Below are 24300 nucleotides of genomic sequence, written 5' to 3'. Positions count from 1 at the left end.
TAACATTCCATTCATAATGGTCAAAGGGTGTGTCTGTTTATCTTCTGACTATTTGGTTGGACTGCATTTGTATCTCATGTTTGTTTGGTCATGGGATTAGAGACTATTTGGTTGGACATGATATGAATTTTATGTTTGTTTGGGATATTATAGAGAAGGATAAATGTTCAAATGACTATTTTACCCTTTTTAATTATTTTTAACTAGATTAAATAAAAATTTGTTTTATTTTATTTTTTACACAATTAAACAAATTTATTTTAAAAAAATTAAACAAATTAAATAAATAAAATATCAATAAAAATATATGTTTTTTTTAATTAAAATTTTAAATAATTTTATTTTTAAAAATAATAATAATTAAATAATGAAATTAAATAAAACTTCTATTAAAATTTAAATAATGAAATTAAATAAAATATAAACAAAATTTTAAAATAAAACGTCAATAAAATATCTATAAAAAATTATTTTAAAAAATTAAATAAATAAAAAAATCAATAAAAATTAAATAAAAATATTTTATTTTTAAATTGAGACATTTAAATTTTATTAAATTTTACTAAATATAACACATAATTAAATAGTAAAAGGTCAAAATGATTATTTCACCACCTAATCTCATATCCCTTTATCCCTCCATTAGTGTCCCAACCCCCCCATGGGACACAATAGTCCAATGAATTTGGGAGTAACAGTTGTTGTGGAGTAATCTTGCTTCATCACCACCTATCATGACTTTTTTCCACCGGCCTAAGAGTAGAAGTATGGAGGCTAAAATCAAGTTTTTCAACAAGTTGTTGAAACCATTTGAAATTCACAGCCTTAGCTGCATTTGCATTTAATGGTTTCACATTATCTAATTTATCTATAAATAGCCTATGTATTGTAGAGATCAATGTGTGTGTAATAACCCGACTTTTTAAAATGCTCCATATGCTTTAATTCCCTCATTATATGAGCGATTGTACGTGTGATTGTGTGCTTGATGTGAAATTCCATATTTTAATGAGTAAATTACATGTTTCTCAATTAATGTATGTCGGTTAAAAAGAAATCTGTTAAAATTGTGACCTTTGGACTGCAAATTGAGGACTTTAAAGGTGCGATAAACCAAAATTGACTTTACTATTATGATTAGCATGATTTTTAGGACATTATGTGGAGTTTTGTAAAAATTTGATTCGTAACGAATTAATTACCTTCATTAGGCTAGAAAACTGAAATTAACGACTTTAATGAGTACAGAGACCGAATTTGAGTACATGAGTGTGCTAATGGGAATTTTAGAACCCTTTTAAGAGGTTTAATTGAAAATCGATTCAGTCTGATTCGCGAAGGTGTGTTTGGCAAGCATGTTTAGCCATATACATATATATGTACTAAAAGCCCCTTTTGAGCTCATCTTCTCTCATTTTGGGGGAATGGAAAAATCTGGAGAGTCACCCAAGAGAGAGAAAGAAGAGAAGAGAAAAGAGAGAAGAAGAGAGCACAAATTAAAGCTTGTAGCCTTGAGAAATTATAAGGGAGAATCAAGAATATAGTTCAAAGTAAGTGAAAATCCATTACATTTCTCTTAATCTTTCTTAAATTGGTTAGAATCAGGTCTTAAGATGAAGCTTTGCACTCATTGAAGTTAGGGTTTATGTATTATAGTCTTGGTTGGATATATTCATGAAATTGAGCATGTGATCTTTGGATTCAATTCATTAAAGAGTTGATTCTTATGTTTTGAGTTGTATTGACTTAGATTATGAGCAATTGCCTTTTGTTAATTTTAGTCTTGCATCTTTGCATGCTTTGAGCTCATGCATATATATATATATGAAGAATGTTTGTATAAACTATGAAAAGATCAAGAAATGAAATGAATGAGTTATGATCTAATTGAACTTGAGATTTATGTTTACCACGATCATATATTATGTTTTTGAAATGAATTTGCTTGAATTGAACCTTGGAATTGAGTTTAGGAAGCTTGAATTTATTGGATTTTCGGAGTGCTCAAACAGAGCTCAAGACTGCACGTGCGGAGCCCACAGCCGCACGTGCGGGAGCCACAGCCGCACGTGCGGAAAACAGAGGAAACAACTCTGGCATTCTGAAATAAAGGCACATGCGGGCGGCATGTGCGACACACCTCTCCGCATGTGCGGGAATTGGGAACAATTCTGTCCACTTTTGTTACCTCTTTTTGACCCTTTGAAACCGTTAATGTGTTTATCTGATCCCTCTAAAATACTTGGAAGTAAATAAGAGGTAAAAAAACTCGAACAAAAGATTAAAGACATAAACTAAGGAAAGAAGGCATTATTTATCCGTTTGTGTATGTGTGCTACGTAGGGGTGGGCGCGGGTCGGTTGCGGCCACGAAACCTCCAATCCGCCATCCGTCCGCCAGATTGGCGGATTGAAGAAAATCAATCCGCATTCGTCCGCCAATCCGGCGGATGTGGATTGAGCGGATTGGCGGTTTGGCGGATGGATGCGAATCGGTTTGGCGGTTTAAAATTTTATAAATTTTCAACATAATTCAACTTGTGCACTTCCTTAAAAAAAAAGAAAAAAAAAGTATTACAGTCAATGACTTAAAAAAGTATTACAATCACTGTATGCCTTATCCAAAGAAAGAAAGTTTGAAACTTTAGAATATCACGATCACTGTATGCTTCATCCACATATTACAATTACAGCATGATTCATCCCTATAAAGTATTACAATCTGTGATTCTTAAAATATAATAACAATTCAAACCACCAAAACCATAAACAGAGCAGTAGTAGAGATTGAATGTCTCTATATTGTTACATCTACATATGTTTTTGAAAACAAAAACCAACCAGCATATATCATATTTTTTATTTATTATTTTTAGAGTTAGATTTAAAAACTAAAAAATATAGATGAATAATATGTTTATTTTTTTCAATTCAAAAATATATTCAAGTTGAAAACTTTTTTTCAATAGAATATTTAAACTCTTTTTCAATTGAAAACACAAACATAATATTTAAACAAATTGAAAATACAAAGTCTTATAAATTACTACAGGTGCTCGCGATTTGGCGGTTCGGCGGTTCGGTTGCGGCCAAAAAATATCAAATCCGCCATCCGTCCGCCAAATTGGCGGATTGGAGAAAATCAATCCGCAACCGTCCGCTCATCATCACGCATCCGTCCAAAATGCGACGGATCGGTTCGGTTCGGTCGGTTTTGGCGGATCGGTATATCCGCTGCTCACCCCTAGTGCTACGTATAGGTCACTTGCAGAAAGAGACCGCTGCTTGCCTAAACCACTGTGAGTAATAGTAGTGTAACGATTTATGTATTTATTTCTATATTCCTGTTTATGAATTACGTACCTTAGTTGTATTTAGCCCATTCGGGATAAATTGTACTATGGTTATTACATTGTGATTGCAAATAGCATATTTGGGATAAATGGTGCAATGATTTATCTACTTTTGCTCGTGAGTGGCACACGTTAAATAAATTTAAGTGAATGGAAATGACTGAGCAATGATATAAACATGAGTAATGGCATAATAAAAGGACCTAAAGTTGTTATGTTTCGTTATATATGAGTACTTTATTGGGCCTAAGGCCGTTTTGTACTCTATTGGGCCCGAGGCCGTTTGGTATATTGTTGGGCCCGAGGCCGTTTGATATTATGTTGGACCCGAGGCCGTTATGTATTATGTTGGGCCCAAGGTCGTTGTGCATTACATTGGCCATTTTGGAATATGATGAACGGGACATGTAAACGTTAGATAAATATTCTCCAAGACATATGCTTATTCACCTGAACCTCTATACATTATTATTATTCACGGAGTCTTACTCATTTCGTTTTTACATATGTTCATGTAGGTGATTAGCTTGAAGGACAGCCCTAGATCAGCTTCAGGAGCCCTTTTTGGTGGGTCTGTTGTGTTAAGCTCCACAATTGAAGCTTTTTTGTCTGTTTCTTTAGATGCCACATGTTTTGTCTAGTTTTTGGTGGTATTTGTTAAACTCATGAGTAATATGTAAATTTTTGATTGCGAACTCCTTGCATATACCTACATGACATGGACTTATATATGTATATATGTATAAATTGTGTGTGTTTAAATCTTGGCATATAAGCACTGCTCAATGGACGTTCTGTAATTTATTTACTTCCGCTTCAGGCCCCGTTGTCAGACGCATATTATTGAAATTTTGGTTTGAGGCCTAAGTACGGGCCGGTCATGGACCAAACTGTTAGGGGCGGGTTTGAGTTGTGACAGTGTGGGAGAAAGAAGAGAGTTAGAGAGTAAGAGTGTGTTTTTTCTCCTCCTCAATGTATGAAATAAATCTGTTTTAGATTATAAATCTTCTCTTTGGTATTTGTTTTTGTAAACCATCATAAGTGGTTCGCACCCCACTCTCACCAAGAGTGGTATCAGAGCACTAGGAGGGCCTGTTTTTTCAAAAAAAACTGTAGAACAGAGCATCGTTTCAAATTTTGCCCAGAAATCAAAGTTGTTGAAATCATGTTTTGATCACACCAGTGTGTAGTTCTCATTGAGACGATCACACTGAAAAAAACCACTTTGAAAACCGAGTCCAACAGAGACCGCACGCGCTACACACGCCATCAATACCGTCACCACGCGCTGCCACATGTCTTCTTCGCCCTGATTTGCACAGTTCGACCCGCCTGACGTATGATCCAATCCATTAGCCCGGATCCAGATCTGTATCCAGAAGCTAACGTCATTGACAACATCATCGCTGACGTCAATCTGAGCCATTAAGTTGAGCCAAGCCACAAGCCAAGCCAAGCCAAGCCACAAGCTGAGCCAAGCCATGCCGCCATGCCGCAGACCGAGCCGAGCCACGCCGCCAAGCATTGACGTCACGCTGACGTCAGCTGATCCGGAGAAATTATCCGGTGCTTCTCAGGAGTTCCAAATTCAGTCGATCTAAACCGTTCAATTATTTTTGCTAGATCTAAGTTGTTTGAAGTCCGCTTTTGGTGATCCAATAGTGCTTTCCAGCTATTTGGAATATTCCGTACACATTTGTATGGTCAGAATTTGCAAATTACATCCTGAAAATTTGCAGATTTCTTAAAATCAACCAATGGCCAACACAAACAATTTCTTTCAACCCTAGTTTCCAAAACTCAACAAGGAGAACTATGAAAATTGGATTATTCAAATACCAGTCCTACTAGCCTCACAAGATTTGTGGGAGTCAGTGGATTGAGGATATGACAAGCCAGCTACTCTCGAAGATGAAGGAAATTTAAATGAAGCTCAGAAGATGGCGTTAAAAGATTCAAGGAAGAGAGATAAAAAGGCCTTGTATCTACTCTATCAAGGCATTGATGAGTCAAGCTTTGAGAAGATTTCAGCAGCAGCAACCTCTAAAGAGGCATGGAGTATTCTTCGCAATTCACATCGTGGAATTGAAAAGACGGTCAGAGTTCGACTCCAGGTGTTACGTGGCGAATTCGAGATGCTGCACGTGAATGAAAATGAGTAAATTTCTGAGTCTTCAACAAAAAATTGACCATTGTTAGTCAGATAAGAAGATATGGAGAGAAAATGGAATCTCTTCAAGTGATAGAGAAGATTCTACGATCACTCAGTCCCAAGTTCGAGCATGTAGTTGTAGTAGCAATAGAAGAATCTAAGGATCTCAGTGCCATGACCACTGATGAGATGATGGGCACACTTGAGATTCATGAACAAAGGATCAACAAGAAGACTCCCTCAAGTTCTCTAGAGCAAGCTCTTCAATCAAAGCTGTCTTTCAGAGATGACGAAAACGAGCAAGGGGGGACATCACAAATATAGCGATCCCGGTTTTTCCTCTCTTTATTTATTGCGGACTCGGTTCCGTGGATGTGTTGTTGCCTCATTCTTATTTCCATCCTTTACTCTTTGTATTTGAGTCTTGGGTTGTGTTGGGCAGGTTTGAAACAGGTTGGTTGTGCTTTGAAACCAAAAGTTGATGCCCAGAATTTGGCCTTCACGCTCGAGCGAGGCTTCTGACGCTCGAGCAGGGCCTTTGTTGTTGCTTCTCCGCTCAAGCGGGTGTTTTGACGCTCGAGCGTGAATTTCCATCTCCCAGTATTTTTTCTCTGCAGGTCTTCGGACGCTCGAGCGAGAGTTTTGACGCTCGAGCGTGACCTTTGATTTTGTTCATTCGCTCGAGCGGGAAGTTCGACGTTCGAGCGGGGACCATCGCCTGCAAAACTTCTGCAGGTGTGCAATCGACGCTCGAGCGACGCTTTTCATGCTCGAGCGTAAGTCTGTGTCTGACGCTCGAGCGGGGAGACCTTTATATCAGTCCGAGTTTCACCTTTTTGGATCACTTTTCGATTTCCTTTCTCTCTCTTACTTTTCGAAAACCACCATTGGAGACCACCTCACTCTAAAACTCTACCTTCTCTCTAGGGTTTGATCTAGTAGAAGTAACTTTCTACCCTTTGGCCTTTGTAAAAAGTGTTGAGTTTGTCGAGGGCTACATTTTGATCCGAAAATTTCTTGCTTTGGAGCACTTCGAGATTTCTACATCTTCTTCCTTTGAGCTCCGAATTTGAGGTAGGGATTCCTACTCATCTTTATGATCTTTAACCTAAATGTAGGGCTTTTTGTATAAATGGTTTGGTTTGGGAAGTTAGGGTTTGTAATGTGTCATGTTGGAAAGTAGGGTTTTGTTCTTTTGATTCAAACTTATGTGTTTTGGGTCTAAAAAGGAGGTTATTGATGTTGCTGATAATATTTGAACCTTTGGGTCAATATTGGGAAAAATGGAAAAAATGCCATGTTTGGGCATATTTGGGTCATTAGTGTAATTAATGACATTTATCATGGAATCATGAAATTGAGTTGGAAATAATAAAATTGGTATAATATGAGATAGAATGGTGGAGTTGGATTTATTAATCGCTCGTTTTGAAAATGTTGGAATTATATATATCTATTGAGGCATTTATTATCTATTTAAAAATAACTGCTTTGGGCTATCGGTGGAGGATAGTCTTGATTGTTGTAGACAATAAATGATGATTAGGGGAACTAAAACTAATCAATTGAATATGTCATCGAATATGACGATTGGAATAATACATTAAATTTATGTATTGATTGATTATGTATATGATATGTGTTTATTCGACGCTCTGTGACAAATGTCAAAAGAACAGGTGGCCTTAGATATTGCATGGCTGCTCTAGGGAGCGAAGATACTGCCAAAGTACCGAGGCATTAATTTGAACAAGATCTAGTTTGTGACTTTTGCTTTTCTGTTAATGTTCATACAACTTTTCTTTTTTCCTCATAAAAAAAAATTATTGAATAAAATAAACATACAATACAGATGAGTATACATCAATAAAAAAGAAGGCAAGAGCAAAAAGCATCAAAATGGAATTTCAAATCCCAACTAGGTTGATACTAAGAATATCACCCAATCATTTGCTCGCTCCTGCCCAAAGTTGGTGAGAGACCAACAAACAAAGGAGACAACCAAAAATAGAGGCTAAAACAAACAACAACAACAGAAGCAACCAATAAGCAAGAGCAGCCATCAAGCAAACCAACAAACTAGTAATAGCCACTAAGCAATTCCCTCTCCTCTAAATCCTCCATCAATGCACTACCTAACCTGACTGAGATTAGAGATCAGATCCTGAGCTGAATAAGGCAGCCCCTTTAAATAGGATTTTGTACGAAGAGCAATTCTAGTCTTCACAACTTCACTCAACTCCTCACTACTAAACTGAGCACACACACAATCGTTCCTGAGTTTCTGAACTAACCATAACAAAATAGCAGCTAAAGCTCTCCAAATTTTCAATTCCATTTTGCCAAGCTTAACTCCAAACCACCACTAGAGCACACCTTCAACTATCCCAGGTGGAACCCACTAAAGATTCCACCAATTTAACAAGTCAGACCATGCCTGTCATACTCCATAACACAAAAGCAGAACATGATTACTAGATCTTTTGCAATACGGGCAAACATTTGTTGCATTATCACTCACAAGATATACTCTTGCCGGCTAAGCCGGCTCAACAATTTGATGAGGTCATCAAATATAAATTTTGATTTGAAGATAAATTGGCAAAAGAAACATCAAATATGTTGTTTTTTTTATTGGCAAAAGAAATTTTATTGATGTAAATAGAGTACAAGAAGTACTTGGAGCTTATAGTGCCGAAGTATCTTTTATTGGTTTGTTTGCTATTAAGATGATATTGTGCATCATAATTTTTTCATGTAGCTTTGGGTTGTTTAATTTATTTATTTTTTTTGTGCAATACTTGGAGATTTTAAAAAGTACATACTTCCAATATGAAAAAGAGATCAACAAATCTATTGAAGCACAAACCAATGAACCAAAAAAATTACTGTCCAAGACTGACATCTCACGGTGGCTGATTTCTTGTCCTAGTGGAGATATTCCGATTATCCTCAATATCATAAAAGAGAGGATAATTATAGAAGATACTTGGGAGTTTATACGGAACAAACCACCACAAAGATTTGTTTCAAGATTCCCTCCAACAAACCATCATAAACTCAATATTGGAGTTATTGAACAAGATAGAGAAATTTTGACTTGTGCTTTACTACGGGATGAAAACTTGGGGGTAGTTAGCTATCAGTATAGTAACAAGGGCAAGATAGATATCAAGAAAGCCCAATTGGAGGTATTCATCGAGGGCATGTTAATGGTGCTCTCTCACAAGGAAAGTGAGATTAGTTTGTTGATTGTAGAGATGACGGATAAAGAAGTGGTCAAGCAAATAAATTCGGATATGCTAGTTGATTCTCCCTTGTTTGATAAGTTTCAGTAAGTATTTTATATTGAATATTATTTTATAACTATTATTTTCATTAATATCATGTTATTTATTGAGTCTTATTTATTTTACAGTTTGGCAAACTGTTTAAAACGTTGTTTCAAGGATGTGGAACTGGTATGGGTTCCTCGATAGATAAACAAGGCTGCTGAAAAAGCTTCCACACATGTTAAAGCAACTTTTTGGTCTTCTAAGATCTTGGATGCAGAGATCGTAGCCATAAATGACATTCTTGACAATGACAAAGGAATGCTGGTAGCATATGATGTTGATGAATAGAGCAAGCTGCAGTTATATCTCCCTTGGTCACCTCTGAAATTGGAGCTGGAAATAGAAGTTACCTTCTAAATGAAACTCAAGCAACCTTAACTGTTCATTTTGTTAGTTTATATGTTTGCATTATATATAGTAAAAAATTTACATCAATTCGATAATCAAAATCATATGATTTCAACCGTTTCAAAATCGGATTTGTTTAGCCGTTTCAAGCAACCTTAACTGTTCTTTTTTTTTTTTATATCCGATTTTGAAACGGCTGAAATCATATGATATTGATTATCGAATCGATGGAAATTTTTTACTATATATAATGCAAACATATAAACTAACAAAATGAACAGTTAAGGTTGCTTGAGCTTCATTTAGAAGGTATTTTCTACTTTCAGCTCCAATTTCAGAGGAGACCAACAGAGATATAACTGCAGCTTGCTCTATTCATCAACATCATATGCTACCAACATTCCTTTGTCATTGTCAAGAATGTCATTTATGGCTACGATCTCTACATCCAAGACCTTAGAAGACCAAAAAGTTGCTTTAACATTTGTGGAAGCTTTTTCAGCAACCTTGTTTATCTATCGAGGAACCCATACCAGTTCCACATCCTTGAAACAACGTTTTAAACAGTTTCCCAAACTGTAAAACAAATAAAACTCAATAAATAACATGATATTAATGAAAATAATAGTAATAAAATAATATTCAATATAAAATACATCCTGAAGCTTATCAAACAAGCTAAAATCAAGCAGCATATTTGAATTTATTTGCTTGATCACTTCTTTGTCCGTCATCTCTACAATCAACAAACTAATCTCACTCTCCTTGTGAGAGAGCACCATTAACATGCCCTCGATGAATACCTTCAATTGGGCTTTCTTGATATCTATCTTGCCCTTGTTACTATACTGATATCTAACTACCCCAAGTTTTCATTCCGTAGTAAAGCACAAGTCAAAATTTCTACATCTTGTTCAATAACTCCAATATTGAATTTATGATAGTTTGTTGGAGGGAATCTTGAAACAAATCTTTGTGGTGGTTTGTTCCGTATAAACTCCCAAGTATCTTCTATAATTATCCTCTCTTTTATGATGTTGAGGATAATCGGAACATCTCCACTAGGACAAGAAATCAACCACCATGAGACGTCAACTTTGGACGGTAATTTCTTTGGTTCATTGGTTTATCCTTTAATAGATTTGTTGATCTCTTTTTCATATTGAAAGTATGTACTTTTTAAAACCTCCAAGTACTGCAACAACTAGCGATGTAGCACGTACTCATTATTATAGCTATGATAATTTTTTAACAAATTATATTTGTCCATGCATTTATTTTTTTATTTAAATTCCCACAACTCAGGTCTGATTTAAAAAGTTCAAAAATGTTAGAGATTTTAAAAATTCTACTAAAATTTTTATTAAATGTCTTACATGAATGCTGGACCCACATGGTATGAGTCCTACACCTATATAAGACATTTGATAGAAATTTTGATAGAACTTTTGAAGTTTCTAACATTACTCTAAAAAATTATCTATTTTAGTATGTTACTTTAATTTTTGACTATTTTAGTAGATTAAAATATTTATATTTGGGAAGAGGAATGTATTTTTTTTATAATCGAATGTGATGTTTGTAACATTACAACAAAATTGAATTTTTACGGCTTGCAATGGATGCCGTAAAAACTCTTTCACGGCATGCACACAAATAACGTTATATGACATGCCGTAGAAAGTTGAGCATCATTTACGAGATGCAGGTTAAGTTGTAAAGAGTAATTAATTAAATATTAATGACATACTTTGTATGTCGTATATAATTTTTTACGATATTTTTGTCATGCCATAAATCATCATACTTTCCATGACATAATTTTGCATGCCGTAAAAATTTATTTTTAATATATTTATTGCATACTTTGTATACTGTATATAATATTTTACAGTATTTTATTGCATGTTATAAATCATCACTTTTCACGACATAATTTTGTATGCCGTAGAAGGTCATTTTAATATATTTATGACATACTTTATATGACGTATATAATCTTTTACGGCATTTTCTTGCATGTCATAAATTATTACACTTTTCATGACATAATTTTATATGCCGTAAAAAGTTACAACTGAGAATAAAGAAAACAAAACCAGATTGGACCGACTCTTAAACCCCATCTGTATTTGTTTTGATCCATCACAGTCCTTCCTAAACAAAGAAAATTAATATTAAAGACAATGACAAACAATTTGTGAAATGAATAATGGAGAAATTCAGGACCAAATAGTATTTGATATATACATTTACAACATTATAGTATAACGTTTTCTTGAGATTGACCTGTGTTTTACATCAACAAACTAACAAGCAGCCAACCAACCATTCCACAAAAATGATTATAAAAGAAAGGACAATATTTCAGCTATACTTTATATCCTAATCCATGCAAATTCTATTTACAATTAAGCTAACGTGAATGAGATACAATAAATAAAAATAAATAAATAAAAAATGAAGTTGAGTGAAGAAAGATTAGTTTAACTTTTCGATATTGGTGCCTATAAATAGAAAAAACCTCAACATCCCTGTGACACAAGCAATATGGGCTTTGAGTTATGCAATTGTCACGAATAAGGGCAAGATTGCATTCAGACAATTCCTAGATAGACAATCCATTAAGCTGCAAGGAGAAAAGATATGCCACTGATTGAAGGCTTAAAGGAAGTTTGGTAGAGCACGACACATCAAGTAGTTAATTTAAAATATTGGGGGAAGAAATGGCTTGTAAAAGATCGATGGTGCTTCCAAAGATAATGTAGGAACAGGTTGAAAAGAAAGTAGAATGGAAAATGTTATCCTGTTCTAGCTAGCTCTAATACTTTCATTGAACCATCAATGAGAAATTTCAATCACCGCCATGAATTATAGGTTAATTCACTTCAAATGTCATTGACAAACTGGCTTGGAACATTAAGCCAGACAATATCACCTAGACACCTGCTCAAGTCATTTTGTGCAAACAAGAAGAAATATGCCTCTCCAATAAGTGGGTACCCAAACAGAGGAGAAACCCTCATCTTCAATACATAAATGTACTAGTGGTTAATTCCCATCTAATAGTGACAGAGAACACAGCGGTGTTTTGTGCATTGCAGTATATTTCTCAAATCCTGTTCTCTCTTTCGTTGCACAATCCTTCCCTTATCTTCATCAAGTTTCACAAAAACTTAAGCAAATCTCTAAAAAAATCTACTCTAAAATGAAACATCATACAAGACAGCAAAAAGTAATAGGACCTGAAAGATATCACAGAACAATGTCAAAAAGCAAGATTGTCTTCTGTATTGAACATGAGAAATGTTGGAAGAACTGTAATTAACAAAACCCAATTGTGCTAGCTGACAAGGCTCTGTATACATTCTCCGAAAAATGTTGGAAGAACTATAATTAACAAAACAAATGACTAAGCACTCCATCAAATGAAGTTTGTCCTGTACGCAAGAGGTTATATTTCCTTACCTTAATGAGCTTATTGGTAGAAGCAAACTTTACGGTTAGGGTCTCTAAACCAGGAAAAATCCAAACCAAGCCATCCACAATTGTTGAACAAGTGGTTGATGATGCACTTATTATCTCTAACTTCAAATGCTTCAAAGCATGTAGTGGAGGGAGCACGTTTTAACTCAATTCTCCAGGAAAAATTATTTATAAATTTGGGTAAAAAATTAAAAAATAGAAGAAAATAAGTAAGCATAATGTGAATGAAATATAAGTTTAAATTTTTTTCTCCATTTTTTTCCTTCTTTTTGTAAATTCTTACACAAATCTATGTTCCAAATACAATTATGATCTAAACACAACGTAAAAATCACATAATTCTATATGTGAATTCTTTATATCATTGCTCTTATGGAAATTAAGGACCTAAGGAATGCTGTGTTCCAAATTTATTTGGATATGATCCCTACCACACACAATTTTCTGTACACTTTACTTCCCAAATTATTGTAAGAGTTGATTTATTTTGAAATGAATGGCCCTAATTAAACCATATCATTAATTCTCTATAATTTGTGTTTGTATAGTCTTACCAAAAAATATAGAATGGACGAAAAAGTCTACATGAACTATCAGTAGCGGAGTCAGAAATTCAAGGCAGAAGGGGCACATATTACACATCATTGAAAAGAAAAGAAAAAATCCACAATATAAGGGAAATGGTGTAAATATGAAAAACTCAGGGGGCATGCGACCTCCCTGGCCTCAAGGACTTGAGGTTTGGAATTGAAACCTCAATGTGTTGCAAGATTTTACAGAACTCAACACACAAGTACTCAATCAATGGGCAGCTTTTGAATTATTTTCTTGAAAACATTGTCTCTGATCTTGGATTCACTCAGAGTCAGTTTTTTTAAACAAGGTAGGTTTATAGAACAACTGGGTTGGATGTTACAGTACTCCAAATACAATACAGTGGTTGATTGAGCAACAATCACTGTATTGTCAACACAAGCGTTAAATTCAGTTAAAGCATTAAAGTCTATCACAACAGTTAAGTTCAGATCATCAGATCGACAACACAAGCGTAATCATAATGTCAATCTTCAGCAAGGAATATCAAATTCAACATCAATTCATTCTACTAAACCACCGCAAAATCATAGAAATCTCGAAATGCAAGCGAAAATCAGCATGTAAAAACCAGAAAGCAAGAGCTAGAGAGAGAGAGAAGGTACCGTGAAAACGTTCTTCCAAGTAGACTTTGACTGAAGCGATCGCAAAGAGGTCCTTTTTGTTCAATCCCAAAACGAGCAATCACAGAAGTGAAAACACATTCAATAAGGGCATGAAAACCCTAGAAATCAAAATCAAAGAGAGATGAGAGAGGAGAATCGAACACATAAATTCAAGGCTTCGAATCGAATTAATCGAATAGATATGCAAACACCAAATTAATCGAATCCGTGGAAGGGGCTTAGAGTCAGAATTGAACTCCAAGCTCGGAATCGAACTCCAAGCTCGGAGTGGCAGCGGCTGATGGTGGTCGATGGTGGTGCTCGTCTGCTTGTGTGAATCCAAGATCTATGTTACTTTCATCTCAAATGCAAAGAATGTATGAAGATCTATAGGGGATTTGAAGGTTTGGTTCTTTTTCTAGGGTTTTGGAGGAGGAGGACGACGAGGAGAGAGAGAGAGAGAGAGAGAGAGAGAGAGAGTCTCTCGCTCAAGTAACAAAGAATCCCCAATAATATTCCCTCATATACTTTTTTATTCTTATTTTTATTTAATAAAATTAATTAAAAAAATAAAAATTAACTGCTATAATAATAAAATTATTTGAATTATTATTTAAAATAAATTTTTAATATCATTAAAAATTGTTAATTAACTTTATAATTTATTAATAAAATGGATCATTTGTTATAAAATTTTAAACTTCAGGGGTGAGATGTAAATTCTAGAACTATATGGACAATTCATACTTTAATTTAATTTTTTTTGTCTAAATTTTTTTTAATTCTATCTATATATATCTTAGAAAATTGACAAGTGTTCCAAAATAATCAAGTTAAATCTTTAATTTGGACATAATGACAAAATTGATATTAAACTCAAATTATATGGATCAAATTATTCACTTTAAAACTATAGGAATTAAATTAAAATTTAGATCAAATGATAGAGGTGAAAAGTGTAATTAACCCAAATAAATATAAATGTATATAAAACGTTTCTCCCATTATTTTAAGAGATGCAGTTTTTATTCAATTGAAGGGTTGGATTACAAATTCAATAATAGAAAATGTGACCACTTAAAGATTAATGTTAAGTTAATCAAATTTTTTATTTAATATTTAATATTTTACTCACTACTCAAATAGTGTGTGGAACTTACAAGATATGACACCATGTGAATAGAGAGTAAAATATTAAGTAAAACAAAAATTACGCTATAAATTATTTTTTACATTGTCATCAATTAGGAAACTTTAAAGTGAAAAACTTGGTTGGAAATTGTTAACTTTTTTTTTTTTTTTAATTTTAAAAAAATATCAGATTGAAACTTTGTTTAATTGAAGTTTTCACGACATACTAATGTATGCCGTGTAAATGTATAATATTTTACAACATAAAATGTATGTCGTCTTAAATGGAAATATTTGTATGACGTGAAAATATATTTTTTTATGGCATACTTTTGTATGCCATAAAAAAATCAGATTAAAATTTTTTTAGTAGAAGTTTTCACGGCGTGCTAATGCATGCCGTGTAAAGTTAAAATAGTTTTTGACATGAAATGTATGTCGTCTTAAGTGCAAATATTTTATAATATATTTTTGTTAGCCGTGAAAATATACATTTTTTATGGCATACTTTTGCATGCCACACAAATATATGAATTAATGACTTGCAAAAAAAAAAATGTCATAGTGTAGCACCTATATCCTTCAAAACTTATGGGAAAGTGTATTCGAATCCTTTATTTTTATTTTGAAAACCTTTGGTGTTGTTATGGGTTGGTTTTGGAGAAGTATAATCCGATTTAAATTTGTTGGGTTTGGTTGTTCGCACTTGTTCTTGTCAAAAGTCCCTTGGAGACTTAGAAATTCTATTCTAGAGTCGACACCAGCCTTCCTAATAGTCGACCCTTACCTGTTGGTGAAATTCCTGGAAGTGTTGCTGGAAAATAGGGTAAACACCAGACTGGGGAAGGTCGACCCTCTTATGTCTATGTGTTAGTTGCTGGAAAATATGGTAGACACCAGACTGGGGAGGGTCGACCCTCTTTATGTCTATGTGTTAATTGCTGGAAAATAGAGTCGATCCCCTCCTGTCTAAGGGTCGACCCCCCTTGCTTGTGCAGATTGTGTTTTCTACCTAAGGGTCGACCCCCATGCCCGAATGGTCGACCCCTGCGTGTTTTTTTTTTCAGATTGTTGAGGTCCGAATGGGCCCTATCTAAGAGGGTTTTTGGACCTATTATTTTATTTGACCTTAGGGCTATTTCTTACTACTATAAATAGGCCCAAACCATTTTTCTTTCATGATTTTCCACCCATTTTCCTCTTAAACTGTGATTTCTCTCTTCTCTCTCTAAAACTCAAATTTTTTTACTTAAATCTCTAGATCTACTCACCTAGAGTGATCTTTTCACCTTACTCCTTTGAGATTAAGTGTAGAGCTTGTCAAGGGCTTCGTTTTGATCGGAGCAAAACGTGGTTTCGTCACCACCGACTTTTGAGCTTTCTCTCTTCTCTCTCATCTAAGCTTGAGATAGAGATATTCTACCCTTTAATATGGATTTTAACCTAGATATTTGTCATTTTGTATAAATGGTGGGATTTGCGAAGATTTGGGTGAAGTTAGGGTTTGGGTTTGAATTTTTGAAAGAGGGGTTTTCTATTTGGGGATCCATATGTGTATGTGAGGTCTTGAAAATGGAGTTATTTTTATATAGATGATGAAATTGAGTCTTGGGGGTTGATGTTTGAAAATTGAGAGATCTACCCTAGTATGAGTTAAATAAATTATTGGTATAAATAATGAAATTGTTATGAGAAATATGAAATTGGAAGAATGCACGAGTGAGTTGTGTAGTTGGATTTGATAAATCACTCATGTATGGAAAATATGATAAATTATCTGTTTGTTAGATTTATTTATCTGTTTAGAAATGTCTGCTTTGGGCTATCGGTGGAGGATAGCTATGATTGTTGTAGAAACTGCATGCGGATTAGGTGAATTGAAACTAATCAATTGGATTATGTCATTGAATATGACGGTTAGATTAAACCATTGAATATGTGATTTGATTGGTCATTGTATATGACAACGTGTTTAAATACATTGTATATGTATCTTTGTTTGGGAGGAGATAGGGGATGTACTCCATTGTTTGAGAGGAGATAGGGATAAACTCCATTGATAATTAAGTTGGCCGAAGTGTCCAGAGTGAAAGTCCTGAAATCTTATATATTTATGGGTGTCGGTTCCCTCAGACGTGGTTCCGTAAAATGGCAAGAAATAGAAGTGTTGAATTTGATGAACGTATTGAATTGTGAACCATTGAGTTGTAGTCTCATATTGGTTGCTTGATAATAATGAATTTGGCTAATTGATTTACCCGAGATGGTAGAATGGAAATGAATTGAGATATTGGTTATCTATATTGAATGACCTTGAAAAGATTATGTGTTGGTTAAGAATGTTGCACATTTATTTGATGCTCATATTTTAGTTAATTCTCATATATGGTTTAGCATATCTCTACTAGGCTTTGGCTCACCCTACTTGGGAAACCATTTTCAGGTACAGGTGACATGCCAAGGACATAGCTTTAGAGGCTTAGGGGCTGAGGGCTCCACTTTTGTGATTTCGTTTTGAGTTGAATGTTTATTCAAGCCGAGGGTTTTACTTGTATAGGGACTACTAGACTTTTCTTTCGTTGGAACCAAGCGAAGTCTTGGAAAGATGTAAGCCCTTAGGGTATTTATTTTGTTGTTCTAAACTAGAGTTACATGCTATAGTTTCGAGTTGAACATTTATGAAAGTGTAATGCATGTGATATCTTTTGTAATATTAACTCTGATGAATGAAAATATAATATTTCTATTATGTCTCTAAATCTTATGAATGGTTGATTTGTAAAATATTTTGAGGGTGTTACAACTTGGTATCAGAGCGTTCCGGGTTTGAAAACTTTGGGTACGTGGGAAGTGGTTAGTACAATGAATTTGTTTCGCTTGTTAGAGACTTATGTATGATGTTATGTGCTTATATGATAACATGTTTATGTGACTATATGGGTATGAGATTTAGTTTCTAGGATGTTGATCGGGTCTATGGATTTCTAAGAGTCCTGTTGAAAAGGCACTTGATCACTACCGTTTCTAACTGGAACTCTAGCAACGCCACGGGACAGTCATTATCCGGAAACGAAATTCGTATGTGTTTATGTAATTATATGTTTACGTGGAGTGAATTACAATTGTCCATTGTATTAGGACGCGAGTAAGATAACTTCGGCACATTTGTAAATGTGCTAATCTCTTTGTTACCTTCATTAGGATGTCAGGACGAGGTCGTGGCGGTAGGCGTGGTAGGCATAGGAGGCACAAGATGCCTATACCGGATGAAATTCCGGCGCAGGAGGAGAGAGTTGGTCAGGCCAACGTAGCCGAGCCAGTAGGTCAACAGGCCATAGGCATCTTAGCCCGTGAAATGGCAGGAGCATTGAGGGAATCTATGGACATTCTCAAAGCTGAGAACCAAGTCTAGGTCCATGTCGCTGAAGCTGGGCCATCTTTTTCGAAGAGAGGGTTTTTCCGGTCGAATCCAGATAAGTTTTTGGGTGACGCTAAGGAGCCACTGAAGGCTGATGAGTGGTTGGAATAGATGACGAAGACGTTTGAGATGCTCAGCATCAAAGACGAAAGTCTTAGAAAGATGTAAGCCCTTAGGGCATTTATTTTGTTGTTCTAAGCTAGAGTCACATGCTATAGTTTCAAGTTGAACATTTATGAAAGTGTAATGCATGTGATATCTTTTGTAATATTAACTCTGATGAATGAAAATATAACATTTCTATTATGTCTCTAGATCTTATGAATGGTTGATTTGTACAATATTTTGAGGGCGTTACACGTAAAATGTACTAACTGCGACATACATTCGACGCATTCGACAAAAGGATTTAAGGATAAATTTATAAATTATTTGTGTATTAAAAAAAATCTAGATTATAACTAGAATTTCTAGTTTATTGGAAATAAAAACAAAAATTTCTCACATCTACTAAAAATTTATAAATATTTAAAAATGTCTAGAATTTTGTTTTTATTATTTATAATTAAAATATAATTTCTCTAGAGAATGAGAGGGTTTGAGACCAAAACAGGTATGGAACTAAAATGAGAGGGAGTGTGGCGTAAGTTTTTAAATAATTTTTTTTACTTTTTAAATTCAAATAATTTTCATATACTTAGAAGGAAAATATTTTTTAATTTTCTAAAAAAATCACTAAATTCAAAAAAATATATAATTTAATTTTTTACGACATGAAATGTATATTGTCTTAAGTACAAATATTTTATAACATATTTTTGTATACCGTGAAAATATATATTTTTTATGGAATACTTTTGCATGTCATAAAAAAATCAGATTGAATTTTTTTTTTTTAAAGAAGTTTTCACGACATTCATTAGCATGTCGTATAAAGTTACCTTATTGTACAACATGAAATGTATGTCGTTTTAAGTGCAAATATTTTACAACATATTTTTATAAGTCGTGAAAATATATATTTTTTACGGCATACTTTTATATGTTATAAATATATGAATTAACGACTTACATTGTATATATGTTGTTATTGACAAAACATTAACGACTTGAACAAAAAAAAATGTCGTTGAATTGACTAACTACGTAATGCATGCCGTAAACATAATGCCGTAAATAGTTAGTTTTGTTGTAGTATAAGAAAAAAAGTAAAATGATTATAGATTTAATGTGATATTATGTCTTATTAATTATTTCAATTTATTTTGTCTTTTTGTAAATTTTAATCAAAAAAATATAATTTTTGACTTCCCAAACACCCCTAAGTCTGAGAGATTGATGAGTAAATAGGCTCGGTGTGGGGAGATGGTTGAGACTAATTTAGCCCGTTAAAACATAAAATAAATTAAAAAGTTAAAATGTTACTTTTAAATCATAATTATTTCAGTTTTTCTCTCACAAAATTAGAAAAAACTAAAAATTTATTCCAAACGAAACTTTTTTAAACAAACGAAGAAACGAAGTTATAGTAGTCTGGCGGCAAATTCACATTGTGACTTACCTTGTTATTATTGTTATTGATTGGTTAAAGTTTTGAGGCTCATTGCAGAAGGATATATAGGAATGGGATGCACCGATATCAATTAACACATTAGCAACCAAGTTGCAAAACAAAAAGGTACCTCTCACAACAGACGGAGCTGGTACAAGATTTGGCGCTGTAACAGTATACACGCGCCCTGAAGGTCTCTAATCTACCTACTCACCTCTCGGAGCATAAGACTGCTGCACTGACTGAGCCAAGGAGGCTCCATAATTGGCCTTTGAGGCCTGTACCGACTAAACTGGCTGGTAACTCTGTGTCTGTCTAGAACCAGACGCACCAGGCGTGCCATCCAACTGCGAGCAAAACCTCTTCAAGTGCCCCGCCTGCCCACACTGATAACAAGTAAGCGGCTAGCCTCTACCCTGATTCTGGCCCTGAGAACGGGCCGATGATGAAGCTGCTCTGCCCTATTCCTCTCTCTGGGCAAGCTAAAGACTTATGGCTCAGCAGACCACATTTGTAACAGGTGATATCTCCCTAACCACCTCTCATAGAACCCGAACTCGACACTAGAAAAGTAGATCTCGAATGTACTCCTTGGGACTGCTGAGGGTTAGAACCCCTCTGTCTCTTACTGTCCCCCCGACCATCCTAACTCTTTCTGGAGCCCTTCATCCTCTACATGCATAATAGTCTCAAGATGGGCTACAACCTCCACAAGCGCCCATACTCCCTAATCATGGACCCGGCCACTCAAAACTTGAGTCCGGTCCTCAATTTCTTCTTGAACTCCAAACAGCGACGCTCCTTGGTCGCCACTAACTTTGGTGCAAACCTCAATAACCTAGTGAAAGTGGCTTCAAACTCAGCCACTAGTGTATTCAGCTGCTTGAGCTGACAAAACTGGTCCCTCAACTCCTCCCTAACAGTGGGAGGCAAAAACTTCTTTTGGAAGGCGTCAACAAAAGCCTCCTAAGTCCTTCCAATGCGCCCCGCGCATACTTCCACCACTAACCCGCGTCTCCCTTCAGCTGAAAGGACGAACGTTGTCGTCATCTATTCCAACCACTCATCAGCCTTCAGTGGCTCTTTAGAGTCACCCAAAAACTCGTCCAGATACGACCGAAAGAACTCCCTCTTCAGAAAAAAAGGTCTCACTTCAGCTACATGGGCTTGGACTTGATTCTCAGCCTTGAGAATATCCATAAATTCCCTCAATGCTCCGACCATTTCACAGGCTAAGGCGTCCATGGCCTGTTGATCTACTGGTTCAGCCACGTTGGCCAGACTAACTCCCTCCTCCTGCGCTGAAATTTCATTCGGTATAGGCATCTCATGCCTCCTAGGCCTACCACGCCTACCACCACGACCACGTCCTGACATCCTAATAAAGGTAATAAAAGAAATTTGCACATTTGCAAATGTACCGAAGCTATCTCACTCACGTCCTAATACGATGGACAATTATAATTCACTCCACGTAAGCATGTAATCATGTAAGCACATATGAATTTCATTTCCGGATAATGACCGTCCCGTGGCATTGCTAGAGTTCTAGTCAGAAATGGCAGTGATCAAGTGCCTTTCCAACGGGACTCCCAGAAACCCATAGACCTGATCAATATCCTAGAAACTAAATCTCATACCCATATAGTCACATAAACATGTCATTATATAAACACATAACGTCATACTTAAGTCTCTAACAAGTGAGACAAATCCATTGTGGTACTAACCACTTCCCATGTACCCAAAGTATTCAAACCCGGTACGCTCTGATACCAAGTTGTCGCACCCTCAAAATATTATACAAATTAACCATTCATCAGATCTAGAGACATAATAGAAATATTACATTTTCATTCATCAGAGTTTAAATTACAAAAGATATCACATGTATTACACTTTCATAAACGTTCATCTTGAAACTATAGCATGTAACTTTAGTCTAGAACAATAAAATAAATGCCCTATGAGCTTACAGCTCTCCAAGTTAACACTTGATTACAACAAAAGAAGAGTTCTAACTCTTTACATATAAAGCCCTCGGCTTGGATTTACACTTAACACAAAGCAAAAATAACAAAATGGAGCCTTCAACCCTTAAACCACCCAAGCTATGTCCTTGGAGGCGGCATGTCACCTGTACCTGAAAAATGGTGTCCCAAGTAGGGTGGGCCAAAGCCCAGTAGAGATATGCTAAACAATATATGAGAATTAACTAAAATATCAGCATTCGATAAATGTGCAATGTTCTTAGTCAACACATGTTCTTCCCAAAAGTTTTCAATATAGATAGCCAATACTTCAATTCATTTCCGTTTCTATTCATTTATCCAAGTCAGTCCATTGACATAATTCATTATTATCTAAACAATTCAAAACGAGACTACAACTTATTTATCGACACTTGAATAACAAACATTATTCAAGACTTCTAATTTATTGCCATTTTACGGAATCACATCTGAAGGAACCGGCACCCAAATATATATAAGATTTCGGGACTTTCACCCTGGACACTCCGGCCAACTTAATTATCAATGGAGTTCATCCCCTATCTCCTCCCAAACAACAATACATATACAATGTATTTAAACACTTTGTTGTATACAATAGCTAATCAAAACACATATTCAATGGTTTAATTACACCGTCATATTCAATGACATAATTCAATTGATTAGTTTCAATCCTCCTAATTCTCATGTAGTTTCTACAACAATCATAACTATCCTCCACTGATAGCCCAAAACAGATATTTCTAAATAGATAATTAAATCTTTGAACAGATAAATTATCAACTTTTCATAGGTGTGTGATTTATCAAATCTAACTACATCATTCAATCACATATTCCCCCAATTCCATAATTCCCAAACCAATTTCATTATTTACATAAATAGTTATTTTAACTCAACTTAGGGCAATATTTCCCCTATTCCAAGACATCAACCCATAGGTATACATCTCACCATTTCAACAATAAGGAACCTCATACATAAACCCCCAAGGTTATTTTACAAGCCAACAAGAAACCCCTCTTTAGTTTAAAGCTCAAATCTTCACTTTACCCAAATCACTCCCAAGTTCTACCATTTATACAAAATGACAAATATCTAGGTTAAAACTCATATTAAAGAGTAGAATGCCCTTACCTCAAATGGAGAAGCTCAAAGAGGAAAAAGGAGAAACTTGAAGATGCTCCAAACTTGAACTTTTTTGGATCAAAGGGGAGCCCACGCGATACTTTATCTCTTTGACAAGGGAAGTAGAGTAAAAGCCCTTAGATTCAAAGAGGTATGTAGAGAGAAGTTGGGTTTGTAGAGAGAGAGAGACAGTCGATCTAGGGTTTTGAGTGAAAAGGAGATCAAAAAGTGATATAAAATCATGCTGCTGCGAACTGATATACACAGTGCTCGCTCGAACGAAAGAGTCATCGCTCGAGCGACCAGACACAACAGTAGACTCGCTCAAGCGCAAGAAGCGTCGCTCGAGCGTAGAATGCAAAGCTTCAGGTCTGCTACCAACGCAGATGCACGCTCGAGCGCAAGAGTTCTCGCTCGAGTGAAGGAACAAATACACAAGTCTCGCTCGAGCGCAAGAAGGCTTACTCGAGTGAAAGCTGCGTCTGAAAAAGAAACCTAAAGACCCTAGATTCTCGCTCGAGCGCAAGAACCCTCGCTCGAGCGAAGAAACAAATACCCAAGGCTCGCTCGAGCGCAAAAAGCCTTGCTCGAGCGAAGAAGCCAAAACCTGTGCAGCAACCATTTGTACCAACTCACCACCAACCTGTTCCAAACTTACCCAACATGACCCAAAACTCAATTTCAAAGAATTAAATGAGGGAAACAAGACATGGACAACAATATACAATCACGGAACCCGAGTCCGGAACACAATAAAGATCGGGGTAAAAACCTGGATCGTTATAACCTCCCCCCTTAAAGAATTTCGTCCCCGAAATTTTCGTACAAGTTCTCAGAATCAAGATTATTCAATTTTCAACATGATTACAATTTAACACTCACCATTACGACCCACTCACCGGTCATTTCATCTCTTCACGAGAGAACAAATTCACAGTATATACATAACCCAATATATTTTACCAATATGCATATTCCGAAGATTTAGCAAATTTCAATACATATCTCTCATGTTTTCAAAACATATTCAATGTTTATAACAAGTTTACATTTCCAAAACTTAAATAACATATGCAATGTTCAAATTTAACTTGTATTTCCGAAACATACTCAACATTTACAATACTTTCATAATCTCAAAACACATACAATGCCCTTATAGTTCTTAAACAAAAACTAAAATC

The 24300-nt window shown here is 35.2% G+C and overlaps 1 protein-coding gene across 7 annotated transcripts in view; it reads right to left on the bottom strand.

Moving 5' to 3' along the window:
* The window catches only part of LOC114276366 (uncharacterized), a 74401-nt gene that overhangs the window by 31092 nt on the left and 19009 nt on the right, over nt 1-24300 (bottom strand). For 3 of the 7 annotated variants that reach the window (XR_014346650.1, XR_014346653.1, XM_082899042.1), the window contains exon 1: nt 13873-14389. The exons of 2 other annotated variants lie outside the window; for them this stretch is intronic. The gene's annotated coding sequence lies outside the window, so the exon portion shown is untranslated. Of the gene's footprint in view, nt 1-13872; nt 14390-24300 lie in introns of those variants that run through there. 2 more of the 7 variants (XR_014346651.1, XR_014346649.1) reach the window with 2 other exon arrangements.

This window comes from Camellia sinensis, chromosome 12 (assembly GCF_055761805.1).
Source record: "Camellia sinensis isolate YWXY chromosome 12, ASM5576180v1, whole genome shotgun sequence".
Lineage (NCBI taxonomy): Eukaryota > Viridiplantae > Streptophyta > Magnoliopsida > Ericales > Theaceae > Camellia > Camellia sinensis.
Note: the sequence above shows the minus strand (reverse complement) of the source record. Positions and strands in the feature narration are given on the sequence as shown.